This window comes from Lacerta agilis, chromosome 2, assembly GCF_009819535.1.
Source record: "Lacerta agilis isolate rLacAgi1 chromosome 2, rLacAgi1.pri, whole genome shotgun sequence".
Taxonomy (NCBI): domain Eukaryota; kingdom Metazoa; phylum Chordata; class Lepidosauria; order Squamata; family Lacertidae; genus Lacerta; species Lacerta agilis.
Window position 1 is genome coordinate 102152327 of NC_046313.1, and position 24240 is coordinate 102176566.

Sequence of the window (24240 nt, forward strand, 5' to 3'; positions counted from 1 at the left end):
TCTGGAAGCCTTGATATTAGAATTCTAATTCAGGATATAACAGTGAAAAAACCTGGGATGACAACAAGAAGGAAGGTCCATGCTCTATCATAAGCACCACATCTTCTGAGATTCACAGTTAATGGGGGCCGAAGCACCAAGATCAGTATTCATAAATACCTTGCTTTTCAGTCCAAAGTGTGTGGGAGGTGATGGTGGGGAATATGTGAAAGTGCAGTAAAATACCTTATTGGAAATAGTTAAAGCAGACCTTTGCTTTTAAAAAATATGAATCCTTACAAACCTGTCAGTAAAGTATCACTCCCTAAATTATTTTACGTAGATGGCATTTGGGAGAAAAAAAATGCGAACAGCTGAATCATAAGAAAAGGGTGTAAATAGACTCAGCTGGACTGGAACTCAAATTCAGATCAACCCCTTCAGAATTCCCAGGACAATCACACAGGCAAATTACAGATTACAATGCTAGCAACTGTAATGTGCACATGATATATATCTGCCACCAAGAGAAGGCAATGCCTGACAAAATTTGCCAGGAACCGGTTGCTAGATTGGAAAGGAGAGAGCTCTGCATCTGCAAATCTGGCGACAGGCTTTTTATATTCAAGGACGCCATGTGACAGGCCCGCTCTGCCTGCTTGGCCACTCCCAGAAAAGGCAAACAAAACCACTCCAGAGTGAATTCCAGCAGGGATTTCAAAGGCAGACATTGCATCAGCCAGGTGTACAGGAAGCAGCTGGGATTCAGAGTCCAAAGGGCAGCTGACCTACTGAGAGGCTCTCAGAGCAAGCTCTCTTTCTGGAATCCTGTGGGAAGGATGAGCAGGAAGGAGGAGAAATGCTTCAGAGACAGAACAGGCCGCATCTGCTTCACAAAGTCTTTGTACTAGTGCTCCGGACCTGGCTGCTCTCCCAGAGATGATGCAATCCCAAGGAACAAGGTCTGCGCCAGAGAGAAGTATTCACAGCCTATGCAGATGGCAAGTCAGCCAAAGGATCTCTGATGAAAACACGCCCGAGCCAATCCAAAGGCAGCAGCCTCCCTTCCCCACAGCTACCCCACCCCACCATTTGGTAGAGGAAGGAATCCCACATTTCATGTCATTGCCCCCGTGACTGAGGACCGATGGAGGGAGGAACTAAGCATTTATGCTGCCTTATAATGTTTCCCACCTCAGTCTGTCTGAGGAGGAAGGGAAGGAATAAAAACACATGCAATGTGGGGTGGGAAATACCCAGATCCTTTCCTAACACCCTAACTATAAGCACAGGGCTCTCTCCAATCACTTCCTTGTCAGTACAAGTCTAAACTCCCCAAACACGTACACAGCAGCTCTGCTGTGACTGGCTGCCTTGGCCCTACTCTCAGAAACCATGCAGAGACACAGCACTGGGAACCATGGCAACACGACACAGTGCAGCAATTATGGAGCCGTGGCAGCTACTCTATACTTAAGGTTCAGCCCCTACCTCCATTATAAACCTGATTTTATTCCTCCCTCCCCTTAAAAGTTACCAGCAAATGATCCTTCAGACCGATCGAACTGATCGTGTATGTTTTGCAGGCTGCTGCCATGGAGGTGGGGAGAGGGCGGGGAGGGTGGAACAGTAAACTAAAAACCGTTTGGAAAATTTCAGGAGAGAGAAGTGGGATCAGCTACTTAACACAAACTCCCTCTCCCTCCTGCACCCTCTCTCATCATCTTGCAGGGTTTGACATGTTGTTAGAAGCACTCATAATGAAATTTAAGCTTGATGGTGCTGGTATGATTCAGGAGCCACAGAATCAGTCCACAGGCTGCCAAATGGACATTTAACCCTTTTCTGGGCACTCCTAAACAGGTTTACATAGTCACTCACATGATTTTTGGGATCAACATTCTAAGAACCATCAATGCAGTAAGTACCATGTAACAGCACAACTGGGAGGTGAATGGGTAGCCATATTCACCACAGAAAAGTTAGGATTGCATGTTGGTTACTCTGCTGTAAAGCTATGTTAATAGCTTGTGCACATCTGTTTATAGGCCTTGCACCCAGCTTGCTGCAGTATCTTTGGGAGAAAGTTAACTGTTTCTGGGGTCAAATTAAGCCTAAATGAGGCTCCATTTTAAAGTTGCTTAGCCCATCCCACACATGAATGCTAAGAGGCACTGAAGTCCAAGTATTCCAAATCCTCCTTAATTGGAACCCAGGTTTCTCACACAATCTACATACAATGTGAGTGGGCAGAAGATAGATCAGAATCTACCAGCGGATCATAGATTTAAATGACTCCCAATTTTTGTTCTTAAAGAACAAAACAACTGTTCCCACATAAATTAGGCTGCTAAAATGAAGAAAGCTAAGCAGGGCTTTTGTGTGAAAGGACTGTGAACTCAGTTCAGCTCTGGTACTGAAAATCAATTCCTAGACTCAAAATACGCTCACAGGCAGTCTGTTTTCTACTTCTAATTCTATGTCTTTTGCACCTGGCTCTGGCTGGTAGATCTTGGGGTTCTTGTAAAATAACAAGGATAAAATCCACCCACCACTGATCAACAAGGCCGTGCATATACAGGCAAGAAGCTCCAGGGAGTGGTACAAGCCAAGTGTGGGAATGCAAAAGGCTGGGTCCTTAAACTGGTTTAATGCAAAGCAGTAACAAGCAGAGACCTGCCCAAAAATTATGTCTCTGGAGTCAGACATAGACCTCCACTGTAGCAGCACTATGCAGACTACTGAACGTTTCCAATGCCAAAGAAGCACTGAAGTCCTTTTGGCCATTTAGTAGGCTCAAAATCATGCCAACAAAAACTTTACAAGCCAAAGCTGCAGTGGGCACCAAAAGGAGAAGATGTGAAAGCTTCCTTGAAAGCGCAGTGTTTGTTCCACGAGTAACAAACACTCCTATGAGCTGCTGGCTACAAAAGCGATTCCTATGGTGCCAGGTGCCATTCTCATTTGTGGTTCTGCCTCCCTCCCAAGGCTCATTTTCAGCCAATGTGCATTCCCTCTCCCTCACCCAGTGGCCTCTTCAGGTGTTTATTAGTGTCAGTTTTTCACAGAGCTGGAGGCTATATGGTCAAGAAGAGTCACTGCCTACAGGCTTCACTAAAATCAGATTTGGTATTTTCATTGAGATGTGCCCTGGAAAAGCCAGAACTAGCTTCCCTAAGCTGAACCAGAGAAGCTGAAATAGGCACACAGTGGAACGTCGGGTTACATACTGTCCTCCTTACGAACACTTCGGGTAACGAGCTCCACTAACCCAGAAGTAGATGCTCCGGGTAGCGAACTTTGCGAGGGGAAGTCGCGTGCCGGCAGCAGGAGGCCCATTAACGAAAGCGCGCCTCAAGTTACGAACAGTTTTGGGACGAATTAAGTTTGTAACCAGAGGTACCACTGTATACAGTATAAGGGTGGTACAACTGTTGTAAATACATATTGTATAGTGTATATGGTGCTGGAGGAGACTCTTGAGAGTCCCATGGACTGCAAGAAGATCAAACCTACCCATTCTGAAGGAAATCAGCCCTGAGTGCTCACTGGAAGGACAGATCCTGAAGCTGAGGCTCCAATACTTTGGCCACCTCATGAGAAGAGAAGACTCCCTGGAAAAGACCCTGATGCTGGGAAAGATTGAGGGCACAAGGAGAAGGGGAAGACAGAAGATGAGGTGGTTGGACGGTGTTCTCGAGGCTACCAACGTGAGTCTGACCAAACTGCAGGAGGCAGTGAAAGACAGGCGTGCCTGGCGTGCTCTGGTCCATGGGGTCACGAAGAGTCGGACACGACTGAACGACTGAACAACATAGTGTAAAAAACCATCCCCACCCAACACCACTGCCATGGCTAGAACAATTCAGGAACCTTAAAAAAAAAAAAAGCTTTGGAGATCATGAAAGGATAAACACCCAGCCCGATATTCACATGAGAAAAAATTGTGTCTTAAAAATGCAAGGCTTCCTGCTCCTCTCAGCAACCCCGTCACCCAAGAAGATATCCTTCCGCCCTGGTATGAAAGTGACTAGGCCAAAAGCTGTATTAAGGGAGTAGCAGTTTGGGGGGGAGCAGATATTGCTACACAAAAATAATCACCTCCTCCCAGCCTTAGGTTAAAGGGCAACATTCTACACCACTCCCTCCAGTCCACACACCCACTTTATATATTTTCCTCCTTGTCAATCATATTTCTGTATATGTATACAACTAAAGATAGGCAAATACAAGAGTTAGTAAACAGCATTATCTACATCCCATGACCATGGAAATTTCCACTAACACTAGCATCACCAACATCACTTTTGTTATTTCTCCTAATTTCTAAAAATGTTCCGAGGCTCAGAGCAAAGTCTCTACGTTTAGCTACTATATACTTGCAATTGCAAGGCTGGAACTGTAAGCATTTTTAAAAATAGCTATGTCTTCAAAAGAATGTCTGAATTACCTCTTTATTCTGCTTACTAGTACAAGAGCTGCACAAAACATATCACTACAGAACAGGAAAAAACACTCGGTGGTTAAAACAGAGAAAAGCAAGGCCCACGAACATGAGATCTGATTACTGTTTTTTTTAGCATTTGCTGACTTCTGAGGAAGCATAGAGAAGCTAACCAAAGCAGAATGCCAACCGAGCAGAGACCAATGTCCGAACTACAATGTAAAAATAAGAGGGAGAGGGATAGGCCTGGTTGCATGTGATACTTATTTGTGAAGTTCCTTAATTGCAACATAGCTTGCTTGAGAATTCTATGACGACTTTGGGGACATGGCGACAACCATTCAAGGGAGGTTAAAGGAACAATGAACAAAAGGACTTTTGACTTCCATCTATCAACCAAGTGAAGCCAGGTCTATTCTTACATGTCAGGAACTACATTCTTAAGGTCACAGCAGACACGGCATAAAGTGGTACATTTCAAGAAAGGGGATATGTGATCTGGATAGCAAGAGAGAGGCAGGTGATTTGTCTGAAGAGATTTGCCAGCAATGACAGATCACATGCAAGTGTGACCGGTCAATCCTGTGAACAAGGAGAAGAATACAGAGCAGAGTTGCAGGTCTATCAGAACTGTCACTAGATGATGAGAGTAGAAAGCAAAGAAAATGTGTGAGTTGGGAGTTTGTGGGTACCCCCAAAAAGGCTGGTTCTAGCAGACATTGTGGCATGACAAAGAAGTGCCTTTCTGCCCATTCTGTGGCGATCTTAGTATGGCTACCTGTTTGTTCACCAGTGGCCTGAGAGAAGTGCAGCAGATTCATATATACTAGGGATTAAGCTCCACTGACACCCCTGGGACTTGGCTTCTGAGTAAAAATGCACAGGACTGTCATAACATGTGGCATCAGCCTTAATCCGAACAAATATGGGAACCCAAAGCAATCATTTTGAATTCAGTACTGCATAGATATGGCAGTTTACTATTTCTCTGTCTCTGTTTGCACTCTGGACTAAGGGAACACCTATGGCTATTACCGTATATACGCGAGTATAAGCCGACGCAAATATAAGCCGAGGCACCTAATTTGACCACAAAAAACTGGGAAAACTTATTGACTTAAGTATAAGCCGAGGGTGGGAAATGCAGCAGCTACTGGTAAATTTCAAAAATAAAAATAAATACCAATAAAAGGCTTGGAAAGAAAGGGTCTCTTACAGGGAGGGCTCAGGGGATAAGGGGGCATATTGTGGGTACATTTCAGGGGGCAAGGGGAATATTCTGGAATGGATTAAGGGGGAAGGGGGCAGATTCTGGGAAGGTTTCAGGGTGGGTGGGGCATATTTAGGGAGGGCATGAGAGGCAAGGGGGCATATTCTGGGAAAGTTTCAGGGTGGGCAGAGCTGGGATGGGGGCAGTTTCTAGGGTGGGCAGAGCTGGGATGGGCAGGGGTTAAGAGGGAAGGCTTGGAAAGAAAGGGTCTCTTTACAGGGAGGGCTCAGGGGGAGGGGGCATATTCAGGGAGGAATTAAGGGGGGAGATTCTGGAATGGATTAAGGGGGAAGGGGGTTGATTCTGGGAATGTTTCAGGGGTGGTTGGGGCATATTTAGGGAGGGCATCAAGGGCAAGGGGGCATATTCTGGGAAAGTTTCAGGGTGGGTAGTTTCTAGGGTGGGCAGAGCTGGGATGGGGGAAGGGGTTAAGAGGGAAGGCTTGGAAAGAAAGGGTCTCTTTACAGGGAGGGCTCAGGGGGAGGGGGCATATTCAGGGAGGAATTAAGGGAGCAGATTCTGGGAAGGTTTCAGGGGTTGATAGTTTCAGGGTGGGCAGTTTCTATGGCGGACTGAGCTGGGATGGGATGGGGGCAAAAGCAACAGGCTCTCTGGGGCTGAGCCGGCTCGCGCGCCTGCTCGATACTTGTCCTCCTCCTGCTCCCCCTGCCCCCGTCGCTACCTCTGTTCCCCTTCGGGGAGAAGGGACGGGAGGAGGAGGAGGCGATCCTCGCACAGAGCAGTGACTGCTCTGTGCAAGGCATAGGAGAGGAAAAGCATCGAGGAGCACTTTCTCCCCACTTTTCCCTCCCCGATGCCTTGCGCAGAGCAGGCACAGGATCATAGAGTCTCAGCGCAGTTTCTACAGTGGGCAGAGCTGGGATGGGCAGGGGTAGAGCAGGCACAGGATCATAGAGTCTCAGCGCAGTTTCTACAGTGGGCAGAGCTGGGATGGGCAGGGGTAGAGCAGGCACAGGATCATCGAGTCTCAGCGCAGTTTCTACAGTGGGCAGAGCTGGGATGGGCAGGGGTAGAGCAGGCACAGGATCATAGAGTCTCAGCGCAGTTTCTACAGTGGGCAGAGCTGGGATGGGCAGGGGTAGAGCAGGCACAGGATCATAGAGTCTCAGCGCAGTTTCTACAGTGGGCAGAGCTGGGATGGGCAGGGGTAGAGCAGGCACAGGATCATAGAGTCTCAGCGCAGTTTCTACAGTGGGCAGAGCTGGGATGGGCAGAGGTAGAGCAGGCACAGGATCATAGAGTCTCAGCGCAGTTTCTACAGTGGGCAGAGCTGGGATGGGCAGGGGTTAAGAGGGAAGGCTTGGAAAGAAAGGGTCTCTTTACAGGGAGGGCTCAGGGGGAGGGGGCATATTCAGGGAGGAATTAAGGGAGCAGATTCTGGGAAGGTTTCAGGGGTGGGTAGTTTCAGGGTGGGCAGTTTCTATGGCGGACTGAGCTGGGATGGGATGGGGGCAAAAGCAACAGGCTCTCTGGGGCTGAGCCGGCTCGCACGCCTGCTCGATACTTGTCCTGCTCCCGCTGCCCCCGTCGCTACCTCTGTTCCCCTTCGGGGAGAAGGGACGGGAGGAGGAGGAGGAGGCGATCCTCGCACAGAGCAGGCACAGGACGAGGGATCAGAGAGCAGGCACAGATGGGGGATCGGCAGGGCAGGGGAGACAAGCAGCAAGAAAGGATCCCTTTCTTGCCGCTTGTCCCTTTGCAGCCGCCCGCTTCACCTGTGTATAAGCCGAGGGCGGCTTTTTCAGCCCAAAAAATGGGCTGAAAAAATCGGCTTATACTCACGTATATACGGTAACTTGCAAAGCAGGAGAAGTGCACAGACAACAACTGCTAAACAGCTAAAGGGACTGTTCTTGACTGGTATACTAAAACCTCTCACCTCAACAATGGTCTGAGCAGAGAGCTCTAAATTTATAGCGCACAAATATGTTGTTGATACCTCCCGCTCTTCAAACATTTTTAGGAAGCATAATTTTGGGATGTACCCCTTATTCAACATTGAGTATCAAGGCTTTCAGACATCCAGAATCTACAGTACATTTATGCTGCTGCTGTTTTCAGCATAATTATCCTATCTCAGAGAGGCTTTCCGAAAATCACAGCAACATTAACAACACTCCCTCGTTAAAGTAGCATGTGCTTCACAGGTCATGGACACGACAGACTACAGTCAGTATTTGACAATCGCCAGGCATATTTTGCACCTGGCTATCAGCCACTTGCAACCAAGTGAAGAAGCCCAAGCACCAGGATGGCAACTGACGTCTCTACCATCTGAGGTGCATGCCTGGGGATCCTTGGATCTTGACTGTTCTCACATACTAATAGAATAGTTATTTATTTATTTATTTATTTATTTATTTATTTATTTATTTATTTATACATACCCCGTCCATCTGGCTGGATTTCCCCAGCCACTCTGGGCAGCTTACAGCAGATATATATATATATATTTTAAACATCAGACATTAAAAATTTCCTGATACAGGGATGCCTTCAGATGTCAACAATGAATTCTATCCACTGTATTTTATCTGCACAATCAGAATGAATTTCAGGAACTGAAAGTTGTATTGCCCCAAAATGGCAACTAGGTTTTCTGTTTTTGTTACTGTAACCCTGGGTTTAAGGAGACACTAGGTGCCTACCTTATATATCTGAGGTTCTGTATACCTGAAGGAGCGTCTCCACCCCCATCGTTCAGCCCAGACACTGAGGCCCAGTGTCGAAGGCCTTCTGGTGGTTCCCTCACTGCGAGAAGTGAAGTTACAGGGAACCAGGCAGAGGGCCTTCTCGGTAGTGGTGCCCGCCCTGTGGAACGCCCTCCCATCAGATGTCAAGGAAATAAGTAACTATCTTACTTTTAAAAGACACCTGAAGGCAGCCCGGTTTAGGGAACTTTTTAATGTTTAATGCTGTATTGTGTTTTTAATATTCAGTTGGGAGCTGCCCAGAGTGACTGGGGAAACCCAGCCAGATGGGCAGGGTATAAACAATTATTATTATTATTATTATTACACTGACTGCAGTACTTGTTCTGCATGCTAACCTTTGCTCTGTCTTAATCATAGTAATGACCCACTGCTTTTATAATCTTCAACCATGGTGACTGACCATATCATAATGAAGGGCTAGGGCAGTGCTGCCCCTTCCTGGAGACTCCCACCAAAAAAGGACAGATTCTTCATTTACACTCCCGACTTATTGATTTCTGAAGATCTTGACCAAAGGCTTATTCTTCACGACTCTTTATCCTTATGCAAATCATTTCAAAGCAACTCCCAAGTCTGGGAGTTTTCACATACTGCATCTCTGAATTTTACTAGTTTAGTGTCAACATATTCATATATATGTGTCAAGGATCTGCCCTCCGCGGCCAGGCTAGGTCGCAGTGGGTACAGGCAGCCCCAGCCACTCCTATCCAGTGATACGTCTCCCAGCGGTTTGTCCAGCACCACCCCTGGGGGGGAGGAGTTATCCTCAGGCAGCCAGGTGGAGCGCAGGCTCCAGGATGTTGCTCAGAGATGCAGCACCGTCTGGCAGACCTGCTCTGAGGGGGAAATGCCACTTCCGTCACCTGAGCTGTGCAGAGGGGTCAAGAGACCGGGGAGGTGGCACTTTAGGGTGCTGAAATTCCTATGTTGGGGTCGTAGCAGAAAGCAGGCACTTCCGGATTCTTCAAGCGACTAGGCAGTCATGTTTTTAGGTAGCTCCGCACTGTAAATAGTTTACACAATAAAACTGTTAAAAGACAAGACGGACTTTGCAGTTACTCGTGAGCAACCCCCTTGCGGACCTGACAATATGGTTCAAGGAGATAAGATATTCGTGGAAACAAATGCACTGAGGAAAAGCTAAGCCAGAGAAAGGGTTTCTGAACTTGCTTCTAATGATGACCTGCCTAGCTATCCAACATTCATTCTTAACTATATTTGGTATTGGGAAGCTGCTTCTATCGCACCAGGAACTGCTTCCATTCTGCAACTCCTGCAACTGGGGCCCCAAACACACTGCCTCCACTGGCATGTTCCATACCTATCACACACATCCCCAACGCAGCAAAATCCCTACATTAAAACAAGAGTCATCTGCTCTGTCGGTTTTTAAAGCTCTGACTCATCTGCTTCCCTCTTTCTCTTTAAGGCTAAAGCAAGCAAGCAAGTAAAGACCTAAGAAGAAACCCTAACTTCTAGAGTCTCAGGTAAGCAGATTTTACCACAGTTCTTTGCTGTATTCTAAAGGGAGACATTTTGCTGCCTAGAATCAGTGCTTTCTTCCAGGGGAGAAAGGGAGCTGCAACACTGCTAGACAGAGTTCAGCTGCTGTAACGCAGCTGCTACTTGTAGAAAAGGCTACGGATTTCCTCTCATGCCTCCAAAACCAGCAGATCCTACTACTAATCTACTTCCCTACATTCTCAGACATAGTCTCATTAACTGTTTCCTCATCCAGTCACAATATGCAAGAGAATCTCCAATCTGCAATAATCAACATATTTAGCTTACATAGAAGTCAAATGTCCCACTTCAGCTTAGCCATTGCAGAAAACTGAAGAATTTTTCCTGCAGCAAGGGTTTACACAATGTTGGGAGGGTCAGACAGGTTTACAATGATCATGTCGTGGGAAATTATGAAGCTCTTACAAATATTCCAGTAGTTTTGTGCTTCTAACTACCTGCCCTGTCTGGAACTCCAACTGTTCATTCTAGTGGTCTGCAACATCAACACAATTAGCAAGCTGGTTCACTTACAACCATATCAGTGCGGAGGCGCTTTCAAAATGCTCCTTCAAAATGCTCAGAAAACTTTAAGAGTGATTTTTGACCAAGAGCAGGATTCCAGCATTTATGGGGTTAAATGAAACAAAACCAAGAGATATAAACCAAGCAAGTAAATGCAACACTTCAAAATCCAATTCCTGAAAGTAAATGGATAATAGATGTAGATCAGATTCACCCTAACAAGTCTGTACTGAGTTACAGGTAGGTAGCCGTGTTGGTCTGCCATAGTCAAAACAAAATAAAAAATAAAAAAAATTCCTTCCAGTAGCACCTTAGAGACCAAGAACAAACTTAGTTGGTCTCTAAGGTGCTACTGGAAGGATTTTTATTTTTATTTTTTAAGTCTGTACTGAATGTGCAATACAAGGCCTCAGGCCTGGTCCTTACGGTTTCTTGCTGCCGACATGCGTCAGTGAACCAAGGAAACTAACTTTAAGAAATTAGGAGTTAAGCAGAACAGACACCAATTACGTATAAAGGTAATACTAATAGGACTGCAAAATAGGGTTTTCCTCCCTCTGAATGTTTGTAGATAGATATAATTATCCTTCAAAAGCCAATGCTCCCAGTGAAATAGACTCCTGTGTCCAAATTCTCATGTTGCAATAAATTAAGGTGCCAGAGGACTATCTTCTTTTCTGTTATGAACTACCGGTACTATTCTGAAAGATGCAGTCTGGTTAACCATTCAACTAGCATTTAAAAGAAGGGGAAGCACTTTTAAGATATTACAAATTATAACTGAAGACGAGGAACGGCTTCAATATGGTACAGAGCTGTTAAACGCCTGACTTTACTGGAGAAACCTTCAAGCCCCAGCATGCTATAAGCGTTAAGGTGGAGTGCAGCATGTTGGGATTTGTAGTGTATACTATGCATACTTAAAACAAGCTACTGCAGATCCGCCTCTGACATGTTTTCGGTGCAACCACCCCTCTGACTGGACTTTGCTAAAATTTACCAGGCTATAGATATATTACATTATCTTTCTAATGTCTATGTGGGAAACCTATGGCCCTCCAGCTGTTTTGAGGACTACAGGTCTCATAATTCCTGACCATTAGCCATTCTGGCTCATGACCAACATGTGGAAAGTCACAGGTTCCCAATTCTTGATACAGGACAGTGGTTCAAGCCTCAAGTTCTCTCCAGTTTCATAGATTTCCCCCCACATATAGGAGATGTACAGTCAGATCACCAATAGTAAGTCACTGAAGAGTGACTTATCTTCAGAATTTGTCAGCAAGCCACTGAAAGAATACACCACAAAAATACTATTCATAGTACATATTTAATTAGAACAAGGGGCAGTTTTATGGTAAAGAAATTCCAAACAATATTTTACTTTCACTTTAGTAGTATTGGACACACATAGTATGAGACACTGAGCCCACCCAAAGTAAAGTATGACACCACAAAATCACAAAAGGAGGAAAATACTATCCCCATTTCACAGAAGTAAGACTTTTCCAGAAATGCGAAGCTAACAAAGCTGGGAAGTGACCCAAATTTACTAAAAGATCAACAGAAAAACGTACCTAAAAAAAAGTTCAGCACACAAGATAATTCTAGTTTTTAAAACTACTATCAACTGATGTAGTTCAACTAGTACAAATCTGTGTACAAAAGATTAGTTCTATTTTATCAAACCTATTTCAGTCATAGCTTAAGTCAATTAAGAACAGGTTGAAGCTAATCCGAAATAAGCTATTCTTAACACCAAAGTAAGTGTCCAGTCAAGGTTGGCATCACTTAAAACCAGTACAAGTAATGTTATGAATTTTAGGTTTCAATTCCAACCCAACTTACCTGGGTGGGAATAAGCTCCTTGAACTCAATAGGATTTACTTCTGAGTAGATATGGTTAGAATTGTGCTGTAAGGTACCAAGTACAGTATCAAGAAATGAGCCCCCTTACTGGTGCCCCATCTCCAACTGCCCTCTTAACAATCATAGCTGCTGCTGAAACACATTTGATGTGAAAATATCAGGAAGGTATATGGAAACTCCCATGATGAAACAGTTTATACACTTTCAACATGCATTCAAACAGACTTGGGAACACAACTCAAGTTTATCTCCAGATGCAAGCCTGGCCTAGGTTGTAACACACGACAGACAGGTCAGGGCACCCATGGAGTCCCCCAAAATATATATTTTTAAAACTCCATGAAAATGTTTCAAAACAAACTAGGTAATTTAGCCCACAAGCAATCGGGGGAGCAGCATTTATTCTACAGCATTTATTAAAAGCAAGTGCCTACAACAATATACACTGCAGTTCAACTGATGCAACAAAGAACTTAGACCCCAGTAACCTTCAGTGAGCCACAACCTCTCTACTTTATATCCCAAACAACATGAGATTTATGAACTATGCCATAGGGCTGAAGGGCTATGTAAAACAAAGCAATGATGATAGGGATCATTCAAGTACATCAGGCATCTAGAGGAAGAGCAGAGGTAACAGATGTGACAATTTGTGACAAGGAACAAAGTGAAACTGATTGAAATGTGATAACACTGATCCACTTATATCTCAAAAACAATAATTTAATACCTGGTGCTGGTACGTATATTCTCTTGACTCCGCCCCCTCTCCACTACACATCCCACTTGATTTATACATAGTAAAGGAAGTTATACACTGGTCTATAGCATTAGTATTACTAGTACTAATCAGCAACAGTACTAATAGTATTAGTAAATTAGTCCCGGACTATAGTTTGCAGGAGGTATTAACAAGAATAAAATTGACAATGGAGGTTAAGGTGTAGTTTCCTCCTCCCGCCCCTCTAAAAACGACCTTTCTGGACACTCTTACAGCCTGCCATAGGTGTACAGCATAGGACACAAATCTAGATAACATATGACTTTCCAAATGTTATCAGATTAGGTAATGAATTTTGTTTCCTAGTAATGAGGAACTCATGTTATGAAATTTCAGAAACGTTCTTGTGACCTGCATCTCAGGAGTGGTCTACATGGCTAGGAGCACTCTTCATTCCACACTTTCCATTTTCCAGCCCAGGTTTAGCTGACAATTTTGTCATGGCATAGGATGCAATAGAATCTAACTGACACACCTTGAGGTCCATGGGCCCTGAAGGACTAACAAGAGTAAACTTGCCTGCATCAAACAACAACAGCTACAGCTTTAAACATGAGGTGTTGCTTTTAGTCACTCTTGCATAATTTCCTAAAGTTGCATTCAACTAGCAACTTGTCAGTGCTTCTTTTCACTCTTTCAATCCAGAGTGAGAAAGGCATTAAGATTTTTAAAACATTTCAGAATAAGAAATGCTTGAGCAACTTTCACATGGCTTTCCATGCTCTTCAGCAAATTTCATATCTGGGACTATAGTATGAATGCACAAAAGCCTCCACTATAAATGCCAAAAGAAACTCTTTTACTGGTAAACAAGTGAATCTGAGCATTATAAACTGATTGAGCATGCTATAAAAGCTCTAAGACTCCTAGCAACGTACTCAAGTCCTATCCCCTAAGCCATGGGTAGGCCCTAAGCCATGGGTAGGCCCGATCCGGCCCAATCACCTTCTAAATCTGGCCCACGGACGGTCCGGGAATCAGCGTGTTTTTACATGAGTAGAATGTATGCTTTTATTTAAAATGCATCTCTGGGTTATTTGTGGGGCATAGGAAATCATTCATATTTTTCCACCCAAAATATAGCCTGGCCCACCACAAGGTCTGAGGGACAGTGGACTGGCCCCCTGCTGAAAACATTTGCTGACCCCTGCCCTAAGCAGAGTCCAGTAGGACAAAAGTAACTGTTGAATACTGTCAGTGTGGAAGAGGGAAGGAATCCTTCATAGTTAGAATAGTGTCAAACTTCCACCCCTGGTTTTGTTTAGCCAGAAGGTAAAAAGGGGGGGCTGTGGTTTTCAAACCATCTTTATGTTCTCAGTTCTTCCAGATAAAAAGGATCAGGCCTAGTGAAATGTCATTAAAGTTTTTTTTCCAAATTTTCCTCTGCTACGATGGCTTGTAATCACTAACTGTTTGCAATCCATATGCTAGAAGCAACTGCCAGAGTCTGCCATTCCTTTGGGATACTGAAATACCTCAGAAACAGAGAAATCCCTACTCTACTATGATTCTAATGAACAAGCAGTAAAGCAGGAGGAGATATAGATGGATAGATAGATGAAAAATATTCTTCTTTGAGAATACACTACCACCACATAAGTCACATTTTGTTCTCTGAAAGAAATTTGTTAAACCAGCTGTTAGAATAACTGAAAAGCCTGATATTTGCTAATTAAAGTATTCAAGACTGGGTTCTTAATTTTAAAGGATTCAAGCACAACATTTAGGCTACCCCTTATCATTTATCTGGGATAAGACATCAGTACAGCAAGAACCCTGATAATCCAGACTCATAAATTAGAGTGAAGAACATAGCAAGACTGTAAAAACTTACATTGCCTAACTTTCTATTTTTAAAAGTCACACAAATCAGATGTACAGGAAGTGAGACTATAAGCAACTGTCTTTGTCTTCAGCAGAGATGCCCTCAAAATAAATGAATTCCAGAACTTCTGCTCAAGGAATCCATTCAAGTGCCTCTTCTGCAGTAAGTGTAGTCCCACTGTCCATCAGAGAAAATTGCTCCAGAATTGTCCCTAATATGAATAAAATTTGCCAGGGCAATGACTAACTTTGCAATTTCTCAAACCCTATGGATTTATTTTTAGTTGTCAATACCTGAAAACCAGTTCCTTATCTGTTAGCCATTATTCAAACTGAGTAGCCAACCTTTATCAATTTCACTCAGTTCCTCCACCTTATAAGATAATCTTTGCTAACACCATTGCAATTAAAGCCATTTGTTCAATGATGGTTTCTATTGCCCTTATGTTTTCTACAAGTCAACATCCCCACAAAACTGTATTGTTGTAGTGTTTTTGCAGTCTGGCTTAAGGGACCAAAATGTGTGCAACATAACATACAAAGGCCACCAAGCATCTTAATGCAGGCAACCACACCACTGTGATCCACAAACTGAAATTCCATTTGATAAAAGGTGTGAAATTGGGGACAAAAATGCAATTCCATGGAAAAAAATAATTGGTAACAGTGACATAACTTAACCAAGACAGTGTAGTCTTCATTTTGATTCACCCAAAAGCTTAAAAACGTATTTTTAAAAAGGTGTCCCATTCAGTTTTTGAAATTAGCCAGGCACCAGGCTACTGGCCACTTATGACCAAGTAAAGGTGCCTGGACACCAAGATGACACCTGACATCTACACCATCTGGAGGTGCACACCTGGGAATCATTAGATCTTGACTGTTTTCACACTTGAATACCACATCCTGTAGAATTCTATCAGTTATATTTTATCTGCACAGTCATAATGAATTTCAGGAACCAAAATGCTTTTTCTGTGCAGCCTGAACAGGAAGAGTGAACAATGTTAAAGTTAATTGTTGTAGCTTGTCTTCACTTACCCCACCCCACTGCCCTGCTCACAGTTGTGAAGACTACAGTATTCTTACATCTTGAATGGTCCAACTAGACATTCCGTTTTGGCGACTGCAACATTGGTTTAAGGAGCCATTTGCCCCCTAGCTTATATATCTGAGTTTCTAACAACAATTCTGATGTGACAAAATAATGTTCTGAATGAGAAAAGGAATGGCCCTATGAAAGGGGCATCAAACACAAGTAGGTTGAAAGGCCCAGCGGATACTCAGAAGCCACATGCTCCCTGGCATGTTCCTTAATATACTTAAGCTTCTAATTTAGAGGGAAGGGAGCACAGAGCTGACTGATAACAGGGTATCCCAGCCTTGAAAACAGTTTAATATTTTCTGTGCAATACAGAAGAGGAGCTCCAGGCCATGTTGAAGGCCAATGAATGATCTCAGTACAATTAATTCTGTTTGTGTCCTGAATGGAACATGCAGCCATTAGCTCCATTTCAGTGGTATTCAGAAATGAAATTCAAGTGAATACTAAAGATCTTTGGGCACTGCTCACTGACAAGCTAAAGGGTCTACTGCAGTTGCTTTGGAGCAGGGAACAAGTGGCACACATTTTTGCCTTTATCTGCTGCCCTTTGTATTGCTTTACTGCTGTTTTTACAACCAGTTAGGAAGCTATCATCAAACTGCTTACTCTGAAGTATTATTTCCAAATGAGCTCAACAGAATCACTCTAAAAGCCACTTCAAGGGTTACAGTGATCTTCAGTATCATGGCTAAAATTAATAGAAAAGCACTGTAAAGTTTTTTTTTTTTTAAAAAAAATTGTAGTATCTGAGTCAAGCATTTTCTAGCAAAAACATTCATTTTCCTAGAACCAGCTAATACCCTTGACACTAAAGGTGCAGAAACATCAAGAATTTTATCAGGATTCCTGCAACTGTGAAGGGAGGAGAAAACCAGCATGTATGGCTATTATGCCTCCTAACATTTTGGGTTTTGCAAATAATATTCCTAATTTCAAATATGCCGTTCAGGATACTGTTCAGGATCATTTTCAATATGAGAATCATTTGTACTCAGTCACTGTAGGATAACACTGCCTAGCACAGCAATACAAACATCTTTCTTCATAACAGAAATCTGCCAAAATGAGTTGCAACCTAGACTTATGTGCTAAAGCAGCTCTGCAGGTTTTAAAAAAAACACTTTTTAATATGAAAGACCCTGCAGCTTGTTTTTGCATTAATGTCATTATGAAACCAGGATGCAATTTAAAAGTGTTATAGTTTTCAGTATAAACCATCACAAATGCCACCCCTTAATGTAGGCAAAGACCCCAATGTTGGGAAAGATTGAGGGCACAAAGACAAGGGGACGACAGAGGACGAGTTGGTTGGACAGTGTTCTCAAAGCGACTGGCATGAGTTTGGCCAAATTGCGAGAGACAGTGAAAGGTAGGCGTGCCTGGCGTGCTCTGGTCCATGGGGTCACGAAGAGTCGGACACGACTGAACAACAACAAATGTAGGCAAATCATGCCAGATTCATCTAGTGTTTAAAGAACATTTTCAAGGGTGTTTAACATCTATTCCAGGGGTTCTCAAAACCACAATCTTAACAGCCACCACCAAAACCAACCAAATCAAAGATTTAGCAAGTATAATCACTTAAGTCCTAGACAAATCATGGTTGAGGGGCACACATGATGTGTAAACATATAATGGCACCTGCAAGGAAAGCTCCCCTCCCCCTCCATATTGTCAGTTATGGATATTAGGCAACTGCCCATGTTTCACCAACCAGAGGAGGGCACCTCAGCACGCTGCTCCCTGACAGATCCAGCACACAAGACAATGTCAAGGAGGAGCTCTGTCTTCCTCTTACAACTGCCAGTGTCTCCTTAAGAAAGCCTGCATCACAGTGTTTAACCATGGGATTAGACTATGGTGGCTGTAAGATTTCAAGAAGCAAGTATATTAAAGCACAATACTTGAGCAAGAGCAGATACTTATAAGCATCAGAAATAGACCACTGTTGTATTGTACTTATACGGGGAACAGTGTACTTGTTATAAGCCTGCCTCAAGCTGTTCCATGTATGCTTTGCCCAGGTACCTAACTGGAAGGGGTCATTCTTTCAAATGGGCTCTGCTGCCACTTGCAAAATGTGTCATATTTTGACTGCACTCTCGGAATGGAAAATCCTCTCGGCGCTAGGAGGCTAGTGTCTGCTGTACACACCCATTGCACAAAGCAGAAATTCCTGTCAATAAGGCAAATGGGGCCCAGGCAATGTAAGGGGAGGAAAGAGACCTACAATACAAACAATAAGCAAAGCATCTGGCTCTGTGATTTACTGGAAGGGAAGCTAAAGTCAGACAAACTGTAAGCACAGTGCTGCATCTCCCACTTCAGAAAGATCAGATCAATTCTTGCAATTGCAAAGGCTATAAAGGAGACAGACATCCCTGAATATTCAGGCCAAATCCTAAAAGCAGTCCCAAAGACTGTGACAGGGATGGGTGGAAAACTTAATTTGCATCATCCTAGTTGAAAGCTTGCATGCCCTAGAAAGAAGAGTCCCCTCTCAGTGCATGAACCAGCCATCTCCTAAGTGCAGCACTAATGGAGGTTGTGCTGCTGTCCTTCCCTGGAGACAGCAGCCAACACTACTGAAGCTTCTCACGTAGCAACCAGAGCTCCAGAGCCAACATTAGCTGCTTGTCAACGCTCTGAACGTTCACCCACAGGATCCAAAGCAAAGCAACAACCTCGGTCACCTCTGCGCTGCAAGACATAGCTAGCAAAACCGACTTCCTGGGCCAGCTGGAGGGGGGAGGGGGCAGGCTGCCTGATGTCACCTTCATAGGTGAAAAGGGAGAGTCCTGAACGCCATTAAGGAAGTAGTACGTCTTTGTCTAGTCTGTACTGTAACCCATATCCTCAAGTGTCGACAGCTCATTTGGAAAACATTTTTGCAATCAGGCCTATGTCTTTACTGCCAAAAATCATGGGTTTTGAGGCCATGGCCCCATCTCCCTACAATACAAAACCAATTCATTGTGCTACCCACAGCCTCTGCCTGAGTGAGCCTTAAATACTCCAATTACATAATGGGCCAGGGAGAGAAACTGCAGGAGGCCACACTGCAAGGGCCATTATCTCCTTAAAGTAACACCAACCTCAGCAAAAGGAATCCTAGTAGCATATTTTGTTCCATTCTGCAAAAATCTCCCTGAACATAGGGGCTGCTGCCTGAAGTACAGGAGAACCCACTGGTTAACTGCAAAGACCAAAACCTCTCTCAGCTAGGTACTTCACAAGGAAGACACTCCTGACATTCTCTAACCCCACCAACCACTTCCCAGATTACTAAAGAAACCATTCCCCAAAACTGTAAAAATGATTTTTGTCTCATTACAAGAGAGCTCTGTTTCAAGTAGCAGGCCACTAGAACCCGAAGGACAAGCTGCTAAAGACAAGAGTGGGGGGAGACTATGACGACCTTGCCCACAGCACCATTATTGTGTTTACAAGGGGCTGTGTTGCCAATTAAGATGCAGAGATCAATGCAAGAAAACAGAAAAAGTACCCTGATAAAGCACACACGTCAGACAATGAAAAAGTTGGGGGAGGGGGGTCCATACTGCAGCCTCCAGCAGCAGGCAAGGGAAAAGGAGAAGAGGATTATTAAAGTGCACCACCATCGCCACACAAGCACCATGAGAAAGCAGAAAATGCAGGTCAAACACCTCCTCCCCCGTTGCCTGAAGGAGCCAGCAAGTCAGAAGCAGACAGCCGAGGAAAGGGAGGGGGCGGGAAGGGAAGGAGCAGCAGCAGCTCAGGGGAAGCTGCTTCAGCACATGGAGGAGGAGGGGTGGAAGCAGAGGGGAGGCAATGGTGAACTCACAGAGGAGCACAGACGGGCGGTCGCACGCACACACACACACACACACCCTTTCCTGGCAAACAGCTGCTTTGAAGTGGAAGCCATCGTCCCAGAAAGGGATTTTCCCACATTCTCACAGTAGGCTTTCCACAGAAGATTTGACCGGCTACTTCCCCACCTCCAGCACGACCCTGCTCCACACACACGCACACGCACTGCACAGAGAGAATCCTGCCTGGGAACCCGAAACAGGAGTGAATTCAGAGGTTCCTACAAGCCACCACCCCTCCCCCCACCCACTCTCTCCCTCCCTCCCTCCCACCACACACACACACACACACACACACAAAAACACAGAGGCCACTCTCCCTCCCACCCTCCAGGACCAGACACGCAGGTTCGCCATGACGCCCCCGCTCTCCTCCAGCGCCTGGCACCAGGCAAGCTCACCCGCACCCCCCACCACGGCGCGGAAGGTGGGGGATGGGTGGGAGCGAAACGGAAAAACAGTCCCACCACCTTCCCCACCCCCCACCCTCCCCGGCTTCCCTCCCTGCGGGAAGACCTCGGCGGGGATTCCCACTCATGGACGCACCCCCAATCTCACACACACACACAGAAAACACACTCACAGACACACAAAAAACCGGGGGTATATATATATATATGCACACACGTATATGTACACACACATTCACCCGCACCCCTCTCTTCACATCCAGATGCCTCCAAAGGTGCAGAGAAACCGGGGTGCCCAACGCAGGCCAGGGAGTGTGACCTCTTTCTTTCGCCTCCACCACCAGCACCCACCCACACGACATGCGGGAGAGGCTCCACTTCCCCTGGAAGAGCCAGGCTGAGGTACTTCTCTCTCTCTCGCCCTCCCCACCCCCCACATCCCCAAACCCCCCACAGCAGGCCAGATAATGCAAGGGGAGAGTTCTGGGGCAGCTGGAGAGATGCGGGAGCTTGAAAGGAGGCGATGAGAGAAGGGGCTGGAGCAGAGGAAGGACCACCGAGAAACAACCCCTCACCACCACCACCACCACCTCCATAAGTTTCCCGCCCCTCCCCCTCCGTGGGTCTCTTTCCCACCCGCCTCCCGCCTTTTGAACGGGTGTCCCCTCTTCACCCCACACGCCCCCTTTTTTCCTGCTCCACATTTGCCTTAGCTGACCTGTCCGGCCCGTTGCCCGGGCCCCCGGCACTAGGCCCTGCTGGGCGCCACGGTGTTTCCTAGGCGGCAGGCGGGACCGAGAGCTCAAGCTCCACAGAGCAGCGGCCGCGGCCCCTCCCCCTCCGCGGCACCAGCGAACAGCCAACAGCTCCTCCTCAGCAGGCCGGGCGGAAACGGCACTGAGCGCACGGGGATTCCCAGCGCTGGCGCCAGGGGCGCCCCAGCCACGCCCACCGGCCCCACTCATTGGCCGGCTTTTCCGCGCGATCTCCACCCCCCTCCGTTCTTCCTCCCGCCCCCGCCTCTCCCGACTCCTTTCCGCCTCCTATTGGGCCCCTTCTCTTAGGGCTGGCGGTCGCTCCCATCCCGTCTCCCTGTAAGCCCGGGCGGCCCCAGCCGCCGTCAACTTCGCAGAGGCGCTGCTCTATTGGTTGTTGGAAACGCCACTCTGCTTCGCAAGGGCTATAAAAGCAAGCGCGGCAGCTTTCCCCAGCTCAGAGCAGTGTGGGTGCGGTGGGTAGCCTGGTTCCGTAATAGAGCTCTATAGGGAGGGGAGAGAGAGAGAGAGAGAGAGAGAGAGAGGAGCTGTTCAGGGCAGTTCGGCTTCTGCCCGCGCCTCTGCGCACGTGGGTCTGCTGCTCTACGTGCTCAAGGGCGAGGCAATCTTCCGATTGGCTCGCGTTTAGCCAGTCCCACGTGGGGTTAAGTGCTGCTTGGGGACACGTGGCATGGGAGGGGCCGGGCTCAGCGCTGGCTCCGGAGGGCGCTTCTGTGCATGCGCGCCGAATAAACCGGTCTGGGAGGAAGAGCTGGCCGCAACACGGCGCATGCACCCTCCTCCTGGGTGGCTGGGCTGCAGGCGGGCGGGCGGGGAGGGGGGGTGACTGCAGGGGAGATTCGCGCCAGGAAAGGGGGTGTGCGCTAGGCTGGAAGCGCTCTCGTTACTTAGGGCAGGTTAGGGCTCGCACTGCTGCTGCAGGATGTAATGCGGGCTTTGCCAATAAGCCCTATTGTGGCGGCGGCGGCGGCCCTCTCGTCTTTCCACCGTCCGCCGGCTGCCCTCCCCACGCCAGGATCGACTGTCTTTGCCTGCTTTGCATCGCCCCCCCCGCGATCTTGTAGCCCGATCCTATAATGCACATATTTACTCGGAGCCGAGGCCCTGCCCAATTGGCCGGGATTTTCTCCCAAGTAAGCGTTCAGAAGACCCGGCAGCTCTAATAATTTGTAGCTTACCCTGTCGTCCACCACCCCGCCAAAAATCCCCCCTTTGCACAGGTTGCCTTCCCTGAGAGTAGGAAATCCTCGTGAGGGAAGGGCCGGTTTTCTTCTACTCTATGAACATTGGCGGTTGCTGTGTGCACACAGTAATTTCATCTGCCGCTCTCCTTGCGCAGCCTGAATTTGGGCGTGCGTCCTTTCCTGACGCCCGTCCGCCCTTTCTCACAAAGCTTCGTGTTAAAATGAGGAGCAGCGCTTTTTAAAGAAGGGAGGAAACGCGTGTGGGGAGAGAGCAAGACCAACAATGGAGTAAGAAGTGATGGTCGGAGGAGCACCCTTCCTGTTGTGTCGGGATGCCCTTAGGTGCTCATTGCAAGTGCTCAGTCACAAAAAGTCCCTTTTGCCTGTTGACCACATGTTATCGCAGAATTCAGAGAAAGCCCAGTATCAAATTTTGCAGTGCATTAAAGCATATGCTGCAGTAAATGTGTTAATCATTAAGGTGCCACACAAGTCTCCATTGTTTTCGCCGCAATAGGCTAAAAGGGCTACGCCTCTGGAAAGTCGAGATAGTGGCTGGCAAGTCCTCCAGAGCTGCCAAAGCTAAGAAACAACATCGATTAGAGTGATATAGAGGTACAAGGTTTAGAGGCTGGGGCACAAGACCAGGACTCCTCATGGGCAGAGATGGAGAACGTGTGGACTTCCAGGTGCTGTGGGACAACAGCTCACCTTGTCTCTGACCTTTGGCTGTGCTTGGTGAGGTTGATGAGAATCCTGCCTACAACACCTGCAAGGCCACAGGTGTGTTAAAATGAGCAGCACCCATCTATGCCCATGAGTAGTCCTGGTCTCATACCCCAGACTCTCTGGACCTTATGTGGGTCATACTCTGATCTCTATTCTTGATCCGGATGGCATGCTAGCCTGCTTGCATTTGAAAAGAAGCCAAGTGTGGCCCTCTGGTCATCTGAAGTGTCTTTCTTAGATACATTTGCAGAATGCAGTCCCAGGAAGTCTTTTTTCAGCCACCATCTCTCCTGTGTCTGCATAGATTTGTTTGCCACCACCCCTCCCACCTCCCCCCACTTTGGGAGCCAGCTAAACACAGACCTGTGTCTGCTGCAGAGCAGGAAGCTGTGCAGCCTGATTCTACGCCGAGCTGCGTGCACCTAAGCCTGGCGAAATTAATGAGCATGCCCCTAGCTGCAGTTATATTTTCGTCCCTCTTTTTCAGACCGGGATTGCTTCCCCGAAATGGGTCAGAGCAATTAAAACTCAGTAAACAACGCCAGCGGTGGGTGCCAAACAGAAATGGCACAGGCTCGCAAATTAAAAGGCACGTATGGGAAAGGTGCTGGTGGCAGGGGAGGAGGAGAGAGATCTGTTTGGCAACGCCGGGAAAAGGCGTGTGGCTCTAGCCGAGGCAGATTCCCTTTTGCTGTAGATTGCGCTGGGACCGAGGTGGCGTAGCTATCCGGGCAGCTCTTCGTTTGGTGGGCACTGAGAGAGGGCCTAAGCTTCCCTCTGCAGTTGCCGCCACTAAGGAAAGGAGATCCTGTAGCAATGCCAACAAGGACAGGGAGAAAAAAAGTGGGAACTGCAGGGATATGTTGCAACGTGGAGAACTCCAGTTTGCCAGTAGGGTGTGTAGATGCACATATATGGTGCTCCAAATTTCATACACGATAAGAGCAACCCACCTTTTTGATTTCTAACAGGGCTGCTGTGTCTTTCGGAGCTACGTGACTCACAGAAAACCAGCAGATGACTTTTCCCATGACTCTTATCTGCATGTTTTTGTGTGTGTGTAACTACTAAATATCTGCTTTGTCACTCAGCGGCAAGTCCTGGCTGCGCGTTGCCTCTAAACTCAAAGACACCACGAATCTAGTCTTGTATTTTTAGTTCTTGGGCCCTCCAAAACTCCCCATCTCTGTATTCCCCTGCCTGCGTTTGCAGGATGTAGTAACGCTTAATATCGGCGCAAGGGGCAGAAGATTTT

At 46.4% G+C, this 24240-nt stretch overlaps 1 protein-coding gene across 4 annotated transcripts in view; it reads right to left on the reverse strand.

Annotated features, from left to right (window-relative positions):
- SETD5 (SET domain containing 5) overlaps positions 1-21203 on the reverse strand; it is a 65679-nt gene extending 44476 nt beyond the window's left edge. For 3 of the 4 annotated variants that reach the window (XM_033141431.1, XM_033141429.1, XM_033141427.1), the window contains exon 1: positions 21015-21203. The gene's annotated coding sequence lies outside the window, so the exon portion shown is untranslated. The remainder of the gene's footprint in view (positions 1-21014) is intronic. The other variant, XM_033141428.1, reaches the window with a different exon arrangement.
- Positions 21204-24240: the final 3037 nt, after the last annotated feature.